The sequence below is a fragment of the Enhydra lutris genome, unplaced genomic scaffold (genome assembly GCF_002288905.1).
Source record: "Enhydra lutris kenyoni isolate GAN:26980312 unplaced genomic scaffold, ASM228890v2 scaffoldscaffold9, whole genome shotgun sequence".
Taxonomy (NCBI): Eukaryota; Metazoa; Chordata; class Mammalia; order Carnivora; family Mustelidae; genus Enhydra; species Enhydra lutris.
Window position 1 is genome coordinate 15567748 of NW_019154093.1, and position 5096 is coordinate 15572843.

At 46.8% G+C, this 5096-nt stretch overlaps 1 protein-coding gene across 1 annotated transcript in view; it reads right to left on the bottom strand.

Moving 5' to 3' along the window:
* Nucleotides 1-882, bottom strand: part of LOC111143474 (testis-specific kinase 2) — a 143519-nt gene extending 142637 nt beyond the window's left edge. Inside the window, exon 1 of the mRNA XM_022497253.1 lies at nucleotides 707-882. The gene's annotated coding sequence lies outside the window, so the exon portion shown is untranslated. The remainder of the gene's footprint in view (nucleotides 1-706) is intronic.
* Between the last annotated feature and the right edge of the window lie 4214 nt (nucleotides 883-5096).

Genomic DNA, 5096 nt, shown 5'->3' on the forward strand with positions numbered 1-5096 from the left:
AGAATAAAGTCCAAATCCTTCAGCAAGGTTTTCTCAGAGTTGTAAATGGAAAGGTCTTTAAACCAAACAAACATGAGTTTCGTTTCTAGCTAAATCTAAATACTGGGTTAGTCCAGAATCTTCCAAGTGAAGGGTAAAAAGCAGAAGAGCGAAAAGGAAGGATGGGGGAGAATAAGGATGACAGAGAAGAGAAAAGAGGAGGAAGCAGTAGTGTCTTGGGGCGGGGGGGCGGGCAGAGTACTTTCTAACGTAGAAAGGGTAAGTTCCCAGGAAAGAGTATGTTTGAGGGAAGTAAAGTGAGGGAGTCCAGATCTCTGAGGGACGAGGAAGGTTCTCAGTGCGGAGTTGGAGCTCTCTGAAGCAAGAGTTCTTCCTGAGTCTCTGAAGTGAGAAAAGTCCCTGAGAGGACTCAAGGACCGGGTCCCTGCTACCAAGGAACTTCTAAAGGGTTCCCGGCCTCTGAGGCGAGGAAGCGGAGGTAGGGATGGGGGCTGTCCCGGGACCCTGAAGAAAGTGAAAAGGGAAGGAAAACGGATCGAGGAGTACCCCCAACCGCTCAGAGGGCCCTGGGAAGCAAAGAGGTCCTGTCGGTACTGAGAGACCCTAGTGCCAATGCTCCGGAGCCGCGGCGGTGGAGGAGCCGTGCGCCCGGGCGCGCGGGCCGGGACGCCCAGGGTTTGTGCCCTATGCGCTCTCTCGGCGTTACCTGAGGCGGGACTGAGCAGCCAGAGGGGTGCCTGCGCGGGCGGGAGGCGGAGGCAGCAGCAAAGTAGGAGCATAGTAGTCCTCACAGCTCCGAGGCGGCAGAGGCTCTTAGCCCGCGGAGGTGGTGGGGGTCCCTCGCGCAGAAGCAGGCGACTCGTCGGAACTAGCGGCAGCGAAGGACGAGGAGGCTACTGCCATGGCCCCGCAATCGGGACCGTTTCCCCCGTCTGTTTGGCGGGGCCAAGAGAATGATCCCAACGGCGAGCCTGAAAAGGGAGCTGAATCTCTGAGGAGCTCCGCAGCCGCCCGCGACTGAAACGCCTGCCCCGCCAGCAGGGGGACTGGGGCGGGGCTAAAGGCGAGCACGCCCCTCTCCTCAAGCCTCCAAGCAGCCAATCAATCGTCAATCTTTGATAAACGAGCTAGCGGAATTACCCAATTAGCATTAGGAATGCCACGTGGTATGAGGGTGGCCTCAATAGGCGTCCGGGAAAGCCAATCAACAGCCCTCGGCGCCAACTCTGGGAGACGAAGAGAACCAATAGGAAGGAAAAGGAGGTTAAAAACAGAAGAAGCAGTGTGTTAGGAAGGCGGAACCAAGGAGGAGGGAATACACCTGGGGGAAACTCAAGTCCCCAAGCCTCCGGCGCTGGGAGGAGAGCAGTAAACACGAGAGGGAACAATCACTGGTAATTAATAAAACCAACAGAAAATGGATTCGACTGACGCGGATTTTCGGTTGGCGAAAGGTATAGCTAAGTAAGGACTACTAAATAAAGAAAAGATAAATGAACGCAGAGTCCTGCAGAACCTCAGTATAGTGGAAAAACTGATGATCAACTATTATTAGCTACCTGAGATGGTAAGAGCAATGGGTAGGGTTAAAATGCTGAGGCAACTATTAATCAAGACTGAGATCCGATTCAGTGAAGCCTTCTTGGAGGAGATAACAGTTGAGCTGGCTTGAAAACTGAAGATTTTGAAAGAGCTGCGTAGGGAGTAAGAATTCTGCTCAACTGTTCAACATGCACATATTTCCTTCCTCGTGCTTCCCATATACCTGGACTTCAAGGTCCTCATAATCTCACGCCTGAGCAGATTGGAACAGGGCTAGAGCTCCCAATGCTAAAGCAAGCAAAGAAACACTGGAGCATGGGCCTTTCTGCACCAGTACTCCCTTGGATTAGAGACATCCTTTCAGATATCTTTAGACTTGCCTTCTACCAGATGGGTCTTGACTGATGAGTGAGATTTGAATAGGAGCATAAGTAGTGTGCATTCCTGTGGCAATAAAGTTTAAGAAACCTGTGTATGAATTCATTCATATGTGGAATCTAAAAAACGAATGAATAAACAAAAAGCATAACTGGACCCGTAAATATAGAGAACAAACTGGGGCGTCTGGGCGGCTCAGTCATTAAGTGCCTGCCTTTGGCTCAGTCATAATTCCAGGGTCCCGGGATCCAGCCCTGCCTGGGGCTCCCTGCTCCGCCGGAAGACTGCTTCTCCCTCTCCCCCTCCCCCTGCTTGCATTCACTCCCTCGCTGTCTCTCTGTCAAATAAATAAAATCTTTACAAAAAATTACAGAAAACAAACTGATGATTGCTGGATAGGACAGGGACAAAATGGGTGAAGGGGAGTGGGAGAGACAAGCTTTCAGTTATGGAAGAAAAGGTCATGGGGCTCCTGGGTGGCTCAGTGGGTTAAAGCCTCTGCCTTCAGCTCAGGTCATGATCCCAGGGTTCTGGGATGGAGCCCCACATCGGGCTCTCTGCTCTGAGAGGAGCCTGCTTCCTCCTCTCTCTCTGCCTGCCTCTCTGCCTACTTGGGATCTCTCTCTCTGTCAAATAAATAAATTCTTTAAAAAAAAAAAAGAAAGAAAGAAAAAGTCATGAGAATAAAAGGCACAGCATAAGGAATATAGTCAATGATATTATATTAGTGTTGTGTGGTGACAGATGGTAGCTACACTTGTGGTGAGCATACCATAATGTATAAACTTGTCCAATCACTAATGTTGTACACCTGAAACTAATGTAACATTGTGTGTCAACTACACTTAAAGAAAAAAATTTTAAAAGAAAGATATGTGATAGGAGATAAGAATGGAGGTTAAATGTGAATTGAGCTTAAATGCTTAATGTCCTTTCTTTTTTATGCTCTGAGAGCTGTCAAAGGTTCTTGAGCACAGTACCCTTAACGGGATACCGTTTTAGTTAGATTAATTGGTAGCTCACAGTATCTCCAGGCGCCCCCTCACAGTATCTCCAAAAGGAGAAAAGAAATTACCCCAGCCCAGGGCCGTTGGCCCAGAGCCTTTTCCCCATCATTCTTCTGGCAATACATGATGTGCTGCCACCTGGTGACAGTTCAAATACCATTGTTCCACATTGCTATTGAATTTTTCTGTTGTTGAAGCCCAGGCACCCTTGCAAACCTGTCTCCCATAAAGCCAGATGCGAAGAAGTTGATAAATAAGTACAGCTTTCTACCAAGCAGAATTGAATAATGCCATCATACCAGACATTATCATATGCCCAGTGAAAGATGTACAAGACTGGGATTACTTGTACCTTGAGAAGGAAGATGAATCTTAATGGTAAGTAGTTTTTTGAACAAGTTCTGTTTGACCCAAGTTTGATCTCTACCATTCCACTCTCAGCAATTCGTTCTTCTTTTAAGATTTATGTGTTTATTTGAGAGAGAGAGTTGGGCAGGGGGAGGGAGAAAATCTCAAGCAGACCCCCCCTCTTAATCCCAAGACCTTGAGATCATGACCTGAGCGGAAATCGAGAGTTAGAAGCCTGACCCCTTGAACCACCCAGGTGCCCCTCAGCAATCTCCTTAATACTGAGGAGAAAGAACCAAGGAATGCCTTAGAGCTATTCAGGTATCAAAGGTCCACTCTTCGTGACCTGTCTGCTAGTTAGGCCAAGGCCTTAAATATACCCCATAGGAGGAAGTAGCTCCTACCTACTCATTTCAGCCTTTTATTATGCTTTTATTTCAGATAATTGTCTCCTCTTCCTAGCTAGATGGAGCTAAGAGCTGGGACCCTTATGAGCCCACTGCATATCTTAGCTGAGGGCAAATACACACCAGGGCTGGTATGTATTATGCTCAATAAATATCCACTTGGTGGATAAATGGCATTATCCTTTGTCTATATTTAGCAGTGGAAGAGACCTCATGAGATCTTAATGGGATACTGCTGCTTCTAAGGAAATATTAAGACTGCATTGTCCAGAATACAAACTCCGGGTAAGGTGAAAGTAAAGCTGCCCTTAGTCTATCTACATAGAAAGATATACTTTCCAGGAAGCAACCCAGTGATGAAAGGATTAGAGTCAATAACCACAAGGCCTAGTTTTTTAATATAATAGGAAATATCAGAGTACATCACTCCTAGTGATTCAATGAGTATTATATCATGAAATTTGGTCACACATGGGTGGTTCAATCAGTTAAGCATTTGCTTTCTGCTTGGGTCATGATCTTGGAGTCCTGGGGTTGAGTCCCAAGTCGGGCTCCCTGCTCTGCAATGGGTCTTCTTCTCCCTCTCCCTCTGTGCTCGCCCACACACTCTCTCTCTCAAATAAATAAATAAAATCTTTTCAAAAAATAAATCATGAAATTTCTTTCATTTGGTAAATATACATGTATATACTTATTAAATGATATACATGTATATATTTACTACAATGTAAACTGTATTTCTTAGTGGAGGTCACAGCCAAATAATTCTTTTTTTTTTAAGATTTTATTTATTTATTCAACAGAGAGAGAGAGATCACAAGTAGGCAGAAAGGCAGGCAGAGAGAGAGGAGGAAGCAGACTCCCCACTGTGCAGAGAATCCAACGCGGGGCTCAATCCCAGTACCCTGAGATCACGACCTGAGCCGAAGGCAGAGGCTTAACCCACTGAGCCACCCAGGTGCCCCCCAGCCAAATAATTCTAAAAGCCACTGGATTAGAGGTAGAAACTGGAAGAAAAGAGACAGGAAACTGCTACAGAAATATAAGCTGGGTTGGGCTGCTGAAGTTGAGGAGGTGTGGTGGGACTGAAGTAAGCCTTAAGAGGCAGAAGCTGGAGATGAGAAGAGGAAGCCTCCTACTACTCAGGTCCAGGGCCTACCTGAATGCCTCGCTCTCCTCTGCATCCCCACAGCAATACTGCCCCAGAGCACTGTCCTATCTCATTCTACCCACCAGAACGGGAACTCCCATTTCCTTCCAAGTTCCACTGAGCGCAGGGCTTGAACTCAGAAGGTATAGTTATAAATATCTATGAATTTGGATTTCAGAGAGAGATGGCAGGAAGCAGTCAAGTAACAGGAGGAAGAAAAGATACAGTATCCCATGTAGGTGCTGATTCACAGAAGATATCAGG